The sequence below is a fragment of the Petromyzon marinus genome, chromosome 79 (assembly GCF_048934315.1).
Source record: "Petromyzon marinus isolate PM22_M1 ecotype Great Lakes invasive population chromosome 79, UKy_Petmar_22M1.pri1.0, whole genome shotgun sequence".
Taxonomy (NCBI): Eukaryota; Metazoa; Chordata; class Hyperoartia; order Petromyzontiformes; family Petromyzontidae; genus Petromyzon; species Petromyzon marinus.
The window spans coordinates 9,379,049-9,392,641 of record NC_133745.1 but is presented as its reverse complement, the minus strand read 5'-3'; positions in this window follow the sequence as shown (position 1 = coordinate 9,392,641).

Here is a 13,593-nt window from a genome sequence, read left to right as displayed (position 1 = left end):
ATGGTGTAGGGGTGAGTGTGGATGTTGTAGAGGTGAGCGTGGATGGTGTAGGGGTGAGTGTGGCTATTGTAGGGGTGAGCGTGGATGGTGCAGGGGTGAGCTTGGATGGTGAAGGTGTGAGCGTGGATGGTGTAGGAGTGAGCGTGGATGGTGCAGGGGTGAGCGTGGATGGTGTAGGGGTGAGCGTGGATGTTGTAGGGGTGAGAGTGGATGTTGCAGGAGTGAGCGTAGATGGTGTAGGGGGTGAGCGTGGAGGTTGTAAAGGTGAGCGTGGAGGTTGTAAAGGTGAGCGTGGATGGTGTAGGAGTGAGCGTGGATGTTGTAGGGGTGAGAGTGGATGGGGTTGGGTGTGGCCTGGAAGGTGTTGGGGTGAGAGTGGATGGTGTTGGGGTGAGAGTGGATGGTGTCGGGGTGAGAGTGGATGGTGTCGGGGTGAGTATGGATGTTGGAGAGGTGAGCGTGGATAGTGTAGGGGTGAGCGTGGATGTTGCAGGAGTGAGCGTGGATGTGGTAGGGGTGAGCGTGGATGGTGTAGAGGTGAGCGTGACTATTGTAGGGGTGAGCGTGACTATTGTAGGGGTGAGCGTGGATGGTGTAGGGGTGAGCGTGGATGTTGCAGGAGTGAGCGTGAGTGTTGTAGGAGAAAACGTGGATGGTGTAGGGGTGAGCGTGGATGGTGTAGGGGTGAGCATGGACGTTGTAAAGGTGAGCATGGATGATGTAGGCGTGAGCGTAGATGGTGTAGGGGGTGAGCGTGGAGGTTGTAAAGGTGAGCATGGATGGTGTAGGAGTGAGCGTGGATGTTGTAGGGGTGAGAGTGAATGGGGTTGGGGTGGGCGTGGATGGTGTTGGGGTGAGTGTGGATGTTGGCGGGGTGAGCGTTGATGTTGCAGGGGTGAGCGTGGATGTTGCAGGAGTGAGCGTGAATGTTGTAGGGGTGAGCGTGGATGGTGTAGGGGTGAGAGTGGATGTTGTAAAGGCGAGCGTGGATGGTGTAGCGGTGAGAGTGGATGTTGTATGAGTGAGCATGCACGGTGTAGAGTTGAGTGTGGATGGTATAGGGGAAAGCATGGATGGTGTAGTGGTGAGCGTGGATGGTGTAGGGGTGAAAGTGGATGTGGTGGGGGTGAGCGTGGATGTGGTAGGGGTGAGCGTGGATGATGTAGGGGTGAGCGTGGATGGTGTAAAGGTGAGCATGGATGATGTAGGAGTGAGCGTAGATGGTGTAGGGGGTGAGCGTGGAGGTTGTAAAGGTGAGCATGGATTGTGTAGGAGTGAGCGTGGATGTTGTAGGGGTGAGAGTGAATGGGGTTGGGGTGGGCGTGGATGGTGTTGGGGTGGGCGTGGATGGTGTTCGGGTGAGTGTGGATGTTGGCGAGGTGAGCGTTGATGTTGCAGGGGTGAGCGTGGATGTTGCAGGAGTGAGCGTGGATGATGTAGGGGTGAGCGTGGATGGTGTAGGGGTGAGAGTGGATGTTGTAAAGGTGAGCGTGGATGGTGTAGCGGTGAGAGTGGATGTGGTGGGGGTGAGCGTGGATGTGGTAGGGGTGAGCGTGGATGTTGCAGGAGTGAGCGTGGATTTTGTATGAGAGCGTGGATGTTGAAGGGGTGAGTGTGGATGGTGTAAGGGTGAGCGTGGATGTTGGAGGAGTGAGCGTGGATGATGTAGGAGTGAGCGTAGATGGTGTAGGGGGTGAGCGTGGAGGTTGTAAAGGTGAGAATGGATGGTGTAGGAGTGAGCGTAGATGGTGTAGGGGGTGAGCGTGGAGGTTCTAAAGGTGAGCATGGATGGTGTAGGAGTGAGCGTGGATGTTGTAGGAGTGAGAGTGAATGGGGTTGGGGTGGGCGTGGATGGTGTTGGGGTGAGTGTAGATGTTGGCGAGTATTGAGTGTTGATGTTGCAGGGGTGCGCGTGGATGTTGCAGGAGTGAGCGTGAATGTTGTAGGGGTAAGCGTGGATGGTGTAGGGGTGAGAGTGGATGTTGTAAAGGTGAGCGTGGATGGTGTTGGGGTGAGAGTGGATGTTGTATGAGTGAGCATGGACGGTGTAGAGGTGAGTGTGGATGGTATAGGTGAAAGCATGGATGGTGTAGTGGTGAGCGTGGATGGTGTAGGGGTGAGAGTGGATGTGGTGGGGGTGAGCGTGGATGTGGTAGGGGTGAGCGTGGACAGTGTAGGGGTGAGCGTGGATGGTGTAGGAGTGAGCGTGGATGGTGTAGGGGTGAGCGTGGATGATGTAGGTGTGAGCGTGGATGGTGTAGGAGTGAGCGTGGACATTGTAAAGGTGAGCGTGGACAGTGTAGCCGTGAGCGTAGACGTTGTAGGGGTGAACGTGGATGTTGTAGGGGTGAGCGTGGATGTTGTAGGCGTGAGGGTGGATGGTGTAGGGGTGAGCGTGGATGTTGTAGAAGTGAGCGTAGATGGTGTAGGAGTGAGGGTGGATGTTGTAGCGGTGAGCGTGGATGGTGTTGGGGTGAGGGTGGATGTTGTAGGGGTGAGCGTGGATGTTGTCGGGGTGAGGGTGGATGGTGTAGGGGTGAGTGTGGATGTTGTAGAGGTGAGCGTGCATGGTGTAGGGGTGAGCGTGGCTATTGTAGGGGTGAGCGTGGATGGTGTAGGGGTGAGCGTGGATGGTGTAGGGGTGAGCGTGGATGGTGTAGGGGTGAGCGTGGATGTTGTAGGGGTGAGCGTGGATGTTGCAGGAGTGAGCGTAGATGGTGTAGGGGGTGAGCGTGGAGGTTGTAAAGGTGAGGGTGGAGGTTGTAAAGGTGAGCGTGGATGGTGTAGGAGTGAGCGTGGATGTTGCAGGGGTGAGAGTGGATGGGGTTGGGTGTGGCGTGGATGGTGTTGGGGTGAGAGTGGATGGTGTCAGGGTGAGAGTGGATAGTGTCGGGGTGAGAGTGGATGCTGTCGGGGTGAGTATGGATGTTGGAGAGGTGAGCGTGGATGGTGTAGGGATGAGCGTGGATATTGCAGGAGTGAGCGTGGATGGTGTAGGGGTGAGAGTGGATGTTGTAAAGGTGAGCGTGGATGGTGTAGGGGTGAGAGTGGATGTTGTATGAGTGAGCATGGATGGTGTAGATGTGTGGATGGTATAGGGGAAAGCGTGGATGGTGTAGTGGTGAGCGTGGATGGTGTAGGGGTGAGCGTGGATGTTGTAGGGGTGAGCGTGGATGGTGTAGGAGTGAGCGTGGACATTATAAAGGTGAGCGTGGACGGTGTAGCGGTGAGCGTGGACGTTGTAGGGGTGAACGTGGATGTTGTAGGGGTGAGCGTGGATGTTGTCGGGGTGAGGGTGGATGGTGTAGGGGTGAGCGTGGATGTTGCAGAAGTGAGCGTAGATGGTGTAGGAGTGAGGGTGCATGTTGTAGCGGTGAGCGTGGATGGTGTTGGGGTGATGCTGGATGTTGTAGGGGTGAGCGTGGATGTTGTCAGGGTGAGGGTGTATGGTGTAGGGGTGAGTGTGTATGTTGTAGAGGTGAGCGTGGATGGTGTAGGGGTGAGTGTGGCTATTGTAGGGGTGAGCGTGGATGGTGTAGGGGTGAGCGTGGAGGTTGTAAAGGTGAGCATGGATGGTGTAGGAGTGAGCGTGGATGTTGTAGGGGTGAGAGTGAATGGGGTTGGGGTGGGCGTGGATGGTGTTGGGGTGAGTGTGGATGTTGGCGGGGTGAGCGTTGATGTTGCAGGGGTGAGCGTGGATGTTGCAGGAGTGAGCGTGAATGTTGTAGGGGTGAGCGTGGATGGTGTAGGGGTGAGAGTGGATGTGGTGAGGGTGAGCGTGGATGTGGTAGGGGTGAGCGTGGATGTTGCAGGAGTGAGCGTGGATTTTGTATGAGAGCGTGGATGTTGAAGGGGTGAGTGTGGATGGTGTAAGGGTGAGCGTGGATGTTGGAGGAGTGAGCGTGGATGATGTAGGAGTGAGCGTAGATGGTGTAGGGGGTGAGCGTGGAGGTTGTAAAGGTGAGCATGGATGGTGTAGGAGTGAGCGTAGATGGTGTAGGAGTGAGCGTGGACATTGTAAAGGTGAGCGTGGACAGTGTAGCCGTGAGCGTAGACGTTGTAGGGGTGAACGTGGATGTTGTAGGGGTGAGCGTGGATGTTGTAGGCGTGAGGGTGGATGGTGTAGGGGTGAGCGTGGATGTTGTAGAAGTGAGCGTAGATGGTGTAGGAGTGAGGGTGGATGTTGTAGCGGTGAGCGTGGATGGTGTTGGGGTGAGGGTGGATGTTGTAGGGGTGAGCGTGGATGTTGTCGGGGTGAGGGTGGATGGTGTAGGGGTGAGTGTGGATGTTGTAGAGGTGAGCGTGCATGGTGTAGGGGTGAGCGTGGCTATTGTAGGGGTGAGCGTGGATGGTGTAGGGGTGAGCGTGGATGGTGTAGGGGTGAGCGTGGATGGTGTAGGGGTGAGCGTGGATGTTGTAGGGGTGAGCGTGGATGTTGCAGGAGTGAGCGTGCATGGTGTAGGGGTGAGCGTGGCTATTGTAGGGGTGAGCGTGGATGGTGTAGGGGTGAGCGTGGATGTTGGAGGAGTGAGCGTGGATGATGTAGGAGTGAGCGTAGATGGTGTAGGGGGTGAGCGTGGAGGTTGTAAAGGTGAGCATGGATGGTGTAGGAGTGAGCGTAGATGGTGTAGGAGTGAGCGTGGACATTGTAAAGGTGAGCGTGGACAGTGTAGACGTGAGCGTAGACGTTGTAGGGGTGAACGTGGATGTTGTAGGGGTGAGCGTGGATGTTGTAGGCGTGAGGGTGGATGGTGTAGGGGTGAGCGTGGATGTTGTAGAAGTGAGCGTAGATGGTGTAGGAGTGAGGGTGGATGTTGTAGCGGTGAGCGTGGATGGTGTTGGGGTGAGGGTGGATGTTGTAGGGGTGAGCGTGGATGTTGTCGGGGTGAGGGTGGATGGTGTAGGGGTGAGTGTGGATGTTGTAGAGGTGAGCGTGCATGGTGTAGGGGTGAGCGTGGCTATTGTAGGGGTGAGCGTGGATGGTGTAGGGGTGAGCGTGGATGGTGTAGGGGTGAGCGTGGATGGTGTAGGGGTGAGCGTGGATGTTGTAGGGGTGAGCGTGGATGTTGCAGGAGTGAGCGTAGATGGTGTAGGGGGTGAGCGTGGAGGTTGTAAAGGTGAGGGTGGAGGTTGTAAAGGTGAGCGTGGATGGTGTAGGAGTGAGCGTGGATGTTGCAGGGGTGAGAGTGGATGGGGTTGGGTGTGGCGTGGATGGTGTTGGGGTGAGAGTGGATGGTGTCAGGGTGAGAGTGGATAGTGTCGGGGTGAGAGTGGATGGTGTCGGGGTGAGTATGGATGTTGGAGAGATGAGCGTGGATGGTGTAGGGATGAGCGTGGATATTGCAGGAGTGAGCGTGGATGGTGTAGGGGTGAGCGTGGATGTTGCAGGAGTGAGCGTGGATTTTGTATGAGAGAGCGTGGATGTTGAAGGGGTGAATGTGGATGGTGTAGGGGTGAGCGTGGATGTTACAGGAGTGAGCGTGAGTGGTGTAGGAGAAAACGTGGATGGTGTAGGGGTGAGCGTGGATGATGTAGGGGTGAGCATGAACGTTGTAAAGGTGAGCATGGATGATGTAGGAGTGAGCGTAGATGGTGTAGGGGGTGAGCGTGGAGGTTGTAAAGGTGAGCATGGATGGTGTAGGAGTGAGCGTGGATGTTGTAGGGGTGAGAGTGAATGGGGTTGGGGTGGGCGTGGATGGTGTTGGGGTGGGCGTGGATGGTGTTGGGGTGAGTGTGGATGTTGGCGAGGTGAGCGTTGATGTTGCAGGGGTGAGCGTGGATGTTGCAGGAGTGAGCGTGGATGTTGTAGGGGTGAGCGTGGATGTTGTAGGGGTGAGAGTGGATGGGGTTGGGGTGGGCGTGGATGGTGTGGGGGGTGAGAGTGGATGGTGTCGCGGTGAGCGTGGATGGTGTAGGGGTGAGCTTGGATGGTGAAGGTGTGAGCGTGGATGGTGTAGGAGTGAGCGTGGATGGTGTAGGGGTGAGCGTGGATGGTGTAGAGGTGAGCGTGGATGTTGTAGGGGTGAGAGTGGATGTTGCAGGAGTGAGCGTAGATGGTGTAGGGGGTGAGCGTGGAGGTTGTAAAGGTGAGCGTGGAGGTTGTAAAGGTGAGCGTGGATGGTGTAGGAGTGAGCGTGGATGTTGTAGGGGTGAGAGTGGATGGGGTTGGGTGTGGCGTGGATGGTGTTGGGGTGAGAGTGGATGGTGTTGGGGTGAGAGTGGATGGTGTTGGGGTGAGAGTGGATGGTGTCGGGGTGAGACTGGATGTTGCAGAGGTGAGCGTGGATGGTGTAGGGGTGAGCGTGGATGTTGCAGGAGTGAGCGTGGATGTTGTAGGGGTGAGCGTGGATGGTGTAGGGGTGAGAGTGGATGTTGTAAAGGTGAGCCTGGATGGTGTGGGGGTGAGAGTGGATGTTGTATGAGTGAGCATGGACGGTGTAGATGTGTGGATGGTATAGGGGAAAGCGTGGATGGTGTAGTGGTGAGCGTGGATGGTGTAGGGTTGAGCGTACATGTTGTAGAGGTGAGCGTGAATGGTGTAGGGGTGAGCGTGACTATTGTGGGGGTGAGCGTGGATGGTGTAGGGGTGAGCGTGGATGTTGCAGGAGTGAGCGTGGATTTTGTATGAGAGAGCGTGGATGTTGAAGGGGTGAATGTGGATGGTGTAGGGGTGAGCGTGGATGTTGCAGGAGTGAGCGTGAGTGGTGTAGGAGAAAACGTGGATGGTGTAGGGGTGAGCGTGGATGATGTAGGGGTGAGCATGAACGTTGTAAAGGTGAGCATGGATGATGTAGGAGTGAGCATAGATGGTGTAGGGGGTGAGCGTGGAGGTTGTAAAGGTGAGCATGGATGGTGTAGGAGTGAGCGTGGATGTTGTAGGGGTGAGAGTGAATGGTGTAGGGGTGAGCGTGGATGGTGTAGAGGTGAGCGTGGATGTTGTAGGAGTGAGTGTGGATGTTGGCGAGGTGAGCGTAGATGTTGCAGGGGTGAGCGTGGAGGTTGTAAAGGTGAGCGTGGAGGTTGTAAAGGTGAGCGTGGATGGTGTAGGAGTGAGCGTGGATGTTGTAGGGGTGAGAGTGGATGGGGTTGGGTGTGGCGTGGATGGTGTTGGGGTGAGAGTGGATGGTGTTGGGGTGAGAGTGGATGGTGTTGGGGTGAGAGTGGATGGTGTCGGGGTGAGACTGGATGTTGCAGAGGTGAGCGTGGATGGTGTAGGGGTGAGCGTGGATGTTGCAGGAGTGAGCGTGGATGTTGTAGGGGTGAGCGTGGATGATGTAGGGGTGAGAGTGGATGTTGTAAAGGTGAGCCTGGATGGTGTGGGGGTGAGAGTGGATGTTGTATGAGTGAGCATGGAGGTGTAGATGTGTGGATGGTATAGGGGAAAGCGTGGATGGTGTAGTGGTGAGCGTGGATGGTGTAGGGGTGAGCGTGGATGTTGTAGAGGTGAGCGTGAATGGTGTAGGGGTGAGCGTGACTATTATGGGGGTGAGCGTGGATGGTGTAGGGGTGAGCGTGGATGTTGCAGGAGTGAGCGTGGATTTTGTATGAGAGAGCGTGGATGTTGAAGGGGTGAATGTGGATGGTGTAGCGGTGAGCGTGGATGTTGCAGGAGTGAGCGTGAGTGGTGTAGGAGAAAACGTGGATGGTGTAGGGGTGAGCGTTGATGATGTAGGGGTGAGCATGAACGTTGTAAAGGTGAGCATGGATGATGTAGGAGTGAGCGTAGATGGTGTAGGGGGTGAGCGTGGAGGTTGTAAAGGTGAGCATGGATGGTGTAGGAGTGAGCGTGGATGTTGTAGGGGTGAGAGTGAATGGGGTTGGGGTGGGCGTGGATGGTGTTGGGGTGGGCGTGGATGGTGTTGGGGTGAGTGTGGATGTTCGCGAGGTGAGCGTTGATGTTGCAGGGGTGAGCGTGGATGTTGCAGGAGTGAGCGTGGATGTTGTAGGGGTGAGCATGGATGGTGTAGGGGTGAGAGTGGATGTTGTAAAGGTGAGAGTGGATGGTGTAGCGGTGAGAGTGGATGTTGTATGAGTGAGCATGCACGGTGTAGAGGTGAGTGTGGATGGTATAGGGGAAAGCATGGATGGTGTAGTGGTGAGCGTGGATGGTGTAGGGGTGAGAGTGGATGTGGTGGGGGTGAGCGTGGATGTGGTAGGGGTGAGCGTGGATGTTGCAGGAGTGAGCGTGGATTTTGTATGAGAGAGCGTGGATGTTGAAGGGGTGAGTGTGGATGGTGTAAGGGTGAGCGTGGATGTTGGAGGAGTGACCGTGGATGATGTAGGAGTGAGCGTAGATGGTGTAGGGGGTGAGCGTGGAGGTTGTAAAGGTGAGCATGGATGGTGTAGGAGTGAGCGTGGATGTTGTAGGGGTGAGAGTGAATGGGGTTGGGGTGGGCGTAGATGGTATTGGGGTGAGTGTAGATGGTGGCGAGGTGAGCGTTGATGTTGCAGGGGTGCGCGTGGATGTTGCAGGAGTGAGCGTGAATGTTGTAGGGGTGAGCGTGGATGGTGTAGGGGTGAGAGTGGATGTGGTGGGGGTGAGCGTGGATGTGGTAGGGGTGAGCGTGGACAGTGTAGGGGTGAGCGTGGATGGTGTAGGAGTGAGCATGGATGGTGTAGGGGTGAGCGTGGATGGTGTAGGTGTGAGCGTGGATGGTGTAGGAGTGAGCGTGGACATTGTAAAGGTGAGCGTGGACAGTGTAGAGGTGAGCGTGGACGTTGTAGGGGTGAACGTGGATGTTGTAGGGGTGAGCATGGATGTTGTAGGCGTGAGGGTGGATGGTGTAGGGGTGAGCGTGGATGTTGTAGAAGTGAGCGTAGATGGTGTAGGAGTGAGGGTGGATGTTGTAGCGGTGAGCGTGGATGGTGTTGGGGTGAGGGTGGATGTTGTAGGGGTGAGCGTGGATGTTGTCGGGGTGAGGGTGGATGGTGTAGGGGTGAGTGTGGATGTTGTAGAGGTGAGCGTGCATGGTGTAGGGGTGAGCTTGGATGGTGAAGGTGTGAGCGTGGCTGGTGAAGGTGTGAGTGTGGCTGGTGTAGGAGTGAGCGTGGATGTTGTAGGGGTGAGAGTGGATGTTGCAGGAGTGAGCGTAGATGGTGTAGGGGGTGAGCGTGGAGGTTGTAAAGGTGAGCGTGGAGGTTGTAAAGGTGAGCGTGGATGGTGTAGGAGTGAGCGTGGATGTTGTAGGGGTGAGAGTGGATGGGGTTGGGGTGGGCGTGGATGGTGTGGGGGGTGAGAGTGGATGGTGTAGCGGTGAGAGTGGATGGTGTCGGGGTGAGTATGGATGTTGGAGAGGTGAGCGTGGATGGTGTAGGGGTGAGCGTTGATGTTGTCGGGGTGAGGGTGGATGGTGTAGGGGTGAGTGTGGATGTTGTAGAGGTGAGCGTGGATGGTGTAGGGGTGAGTGTGGCTATTGTAGGGGTGAGCGTGGATGGTGCAGGGGTGAGCTTGGATGGTGAAGGTGTGAGCGTGGATGGTGTAGGAGTGAGCGTGGATGGTGCAGGGGTGAGCGTGGATGGTGTAGGGGTGAGCGTGGATGTTGTAGGGGTGAGAGTGGATGTTGCAGGAGTGAGCGTAGATGGTGTAGGGGGTGAGCGTGGAGGTTGTAAAGGTGAGCGTGGAGGTTGTAAAGGTGAGCGTGGATGGTGTAGGAGTGAGCGTGGATGTTGTAGGGGTGAGAGTGGATGGTGTTGGGGTGAGAGTGGATGGTGTCGGGGTGAGAGTGGATGGTGTCGGGGTGAGTATGGATGTTGGAGAGGTGAGCGTGCATAGTGTAGGGGTGAGCGTGGATGTTGCAGGAGTGAGCGTGGATGTTGTAGGGGTGAGCGTGGATGGTGTAGAGGTGAGCGTGACTATTGTAGGGGTGAGCGTGACTATTGTAGGGGTGAGCGTGGATGGTGTAGGGGTGAGCGTGGATGTTGCAGGAGTGAGCGTGAGTGTTGTAGGAGAAAACGTGGATGGTGTAGGGGTGAGCGTGGATGGTGTAGGGGTGAGCATGGACGTTGTAAAGGTGAGCATGGATGATGTAGGCGTGAGCGTAGATGGTGTAGGGGGTGAGCGTGGAGGTTGTAAAGGTGAGCATGGATGGTGTAGGAGTGAGCGTGGATGTTGTAGGGGTGAGAGTGAATGGGGTTGGGGTGGGCGTGGATGGTGTTGGGGTGAGTGTGGATGTTGGCGGGGTGAGCGTTGATGTTGCAGGGGTGAGCGTGGATGTTGCAGGAGTGAGCGTGAATGTTGTAGGGGTGAGCGTGGATGGTGTAGGGGTGAGAGTGGATGTTGTAAAGGCGAGCGTGGATGGTGTAGCGGTGAGAGTGGATGTTGTATGAGTGAGCATGCACGGTGTAGAGTTGAGTGTGGATGGTATAGGGGAAAGCATGGATGGTGTAGTGGTGAGCGTGGATGGTGTAGGGGTGAAAGTGGATGTGGTGGGGGTGAGCGTGGATGTGGTAGGGGTGAGCGTGGATGATGTAGGGGTGAGCGTGGATGGTGTAAAGGTGAGCATGGATGATGTAGGAGTGAGCGTAGATGGTGTAGGGGGTGAGCGTGGAGGTTGTAAAGGTGAGCATGGATTGTGTAGGAGTGAGCGTGGATGTTGTAGGGGTGAGAGTGAATGGGGTTGGGGTGGGCGTGGATGGTGTTGGGGTGGGCGTGGATGGTGTTCGGGTGAGTGTGGATGTTGGCGAGGTGAGCGTTGATGTTGCAGGGGTGAGCGTGGATGTTGCAGGAGTGAGCGTGGATGATGTAGGGGTGAGCGTGGATGGTGTAGGGGTGAGAGTGGATGTTGTAAAGGTGAGCGTGGATGGTGTAGCGGTGAGAGTGGATGTGGTGGGGGTGAGCGTGGATGTGGTAGGGGTGAGCGTGGATGTTGCAGGAGTGAGCGTGGATTTTGTATGAGAGCGTGGATGTTGAAGGGGTGAGTGTGGATGGTGTAAGGGTGAGCGTGGATGTTGGAGGAGTGAGCGTGGATGATGTAGGAGTGAGCGTAGATGGTGTAGGGGGTGAGCGTGGAGGTTGTAAAGGTGAGAATGGATGGTGTAGGAGTGAGCGTAGATGGTGTAGGGGGTGAGCGTGGAGGTTCTAAAGGTGAGCATGGATGGTGTAGGAGTGAGCGTGGATGTTGTAGGAGTGAGAGTGAATGGGGTTGGGGTGGGCGTGGATGGTGTTGGGGTGAGTGTAGATGTTGGCGAGTATTGAGTGTTGATGTTGCAGGGGTGCGCGTGGATGTTGCAGGAGTGAGCGTGAATGTTGTAGGGGTAAGCGTGGATGGTGTAGGGGTGAGAGTGGATGTTGTAAAGGTGAGCGTGGATGGTGTTGGGGTGAGAGTGGATGTTGTATGAGTGAGCATGGACGGTGTAGAGGTGAGTGTGGATGGTATAGGTGAAAGCATGGATGGTGTAGTGGTGAGCGTGGATGGTGTAGGGGTGAGAGTGGATGTGGTGGGGGTGAGCGTGGATGTGGTAGGGGTGAGCGTGGACAGTGTAGGGGTGAGCGTGGATGGTGTAGGAGTGAGCGTGGATGGTGTAGGGGTGAGCGTGGATGATGTAGGTGTGAGCGTGGATGGTGTAGGAGTGAGCGTGGACATTGTAAAGGTGAGCGTGGACAGTGTAGCCGTGAGCGTAGACGTTGTAGGGGTGAACGTGGATGTTGTAGGGGTGAGCGTGGATGTTGTAGGCGTGAGGGTGGATGGTGTAGGGGTGAGCGTGGATGTTGTAGAAGTGAGCGTAGATGGTGTAGGAGTGAGGGTGGATGTTGTAGCGGTGAGCGTGGATGGTGTTGGGGTGAGGGTGGATGTTGTAGGGGTGAGCGTGGATGTTGTCGGGGTGAGGGTGGATGGTGTCGGGGTGAGAGTGGATGGTGTCGGGGTGAGTATGGATGTTGGAGAGGTGAGCGTGGATAGTGTAGGGGTGAGCGTGGATGTTGCAGGAGTGAGCGTGGATGTTGTAGGGGTGAGCGTGGATGGTGTAGAGGTGAGCGTGACTATTGTAGGGGTGAGCGTGACTATTGTAGGGGTGAGCGTGGATGGTGTAGGGGTGAGCGTGGATGTTGCAGGAGTGAGCGTGAGTGTTGTAGGAGAAAACGTGGATGGTGTAGGGGTGAGCGTGGATGGTGTAGGGGTGAGCATGGACGTTGTAAAGGTGAGCATGGATGATGTAGGCGTGAGCGTAGATGGTGTAGGGGGTGAGCGTGGAGGTTGTAAAGGTGAGCATGGATGGTGTAGGAGTGAGCGTGGATGTTGTAGGGGTGAGAGTGAATGGGGTTGGGGTGGGCGTGGATGGTGTTGGGGTGAGTGTGGATGTTGGCGGGGTGAGCGTTGATGTTGCAGGGGTGAGCGTGGATGTTGCAGGAGTGAGCGTGAATGTTGTAGGGGTGAGCGTGGATGGTGTAGGGGTGAGAGTGGATGTTGTAAAGGCGAGCGTGGATGGTGTAGCGGTGAGAGTGGATGTTGTATGAGTGAGCATGCACGGTGTAGAGTTGAGTGTGGATGGTATAGGGGAAAGCATGGATGGTGTAGTGGTGAGCGTGGATGGTGTAGGGGTGAAAGTGGATGTGGTGGGGGTGAGCGTGGATGTGGTAGGGGTGAGCGTGGATAATGTAGGGGTGAGCGTGGATGGTGTAAAGGTGAGCATGGATGATGTAGGAGTGAGCGTAGATGGTGTAGGGGGTGAGCGTGGAGGTTGTAAAGGTGAGCATGGATTGTGTAGGAGTGAGCGTGGATGTTGTAGGGGTGAGAGTGAATGGGGTTGGGGTGGGCGTGGATGGTGTTGGGGTGGGCGTGGATGGTGTTCGGGTGAGTGTGGATGTTGGCGAGGTGAGCGTTGATGTTGCAGGGGTGAGCGTGGATGTTGCAGGAGTGAGCGTGGATGATGTAGGGGTGAGCGTGGATGGTGTAGGGGTGAGAGTGGATGTTGTAAAGGTGAGCGTGGATGGTGTAGCGGTGAGAGTGGATGTGGTGGGGGTGAGCGTGGATGTGGTAGGGGTGAGCGTGGATGTTGCAGGAGTGAGCGTGGATTTTGTATGAGAGCGTGGATGTTGAAGGGGTGAGTGTGGATGGTGTAAGGGTGAGCGTGGATGTTGGAGGAGTGAGCGTGGATGATGTAGGAGTGAGCGTAGATGGTGTAGGGGGTGAGCGTGGAGGTTGTAAAGGTGAGAATGGATGGTGTAGGAGTGAGCGTAGATGGTGTAGGGGGTGAGCGTGGAGGTTCTAAAGGTGAGCATGGATGGTGTAGGAGTGAGCGTGGATGTTGTAGGAGTGAGAGTGAATGGGGTTGGGGTGGGCGTGGATGGTGTTGGGGTGAGTGTAGATGTTGGCGAGTATTGAGTGTTGATGTTGCAGGGGTGCGCGTGGATGTTGCAGGAGTGAGCGTGAATGTTGTAGGGGTAAGCGTGGATGGTGTAGGGGTGAGAGTGGATGTTGTAAAGGTGAGCGTGGATGGTGTTGGGGTGAGAGTGGATGTTGTATGAGTGAGCATGGACGGTGTAGAGGTGAGTGTGGATGGTATAGGTGAAAGCATGGATGGTGTAGTGGTGAGCGTGGATGGTGTAGGGGTGAGAGTGGATGTGGTGGGGGTGAGCGTGGATGTGGTAGGGGTGAG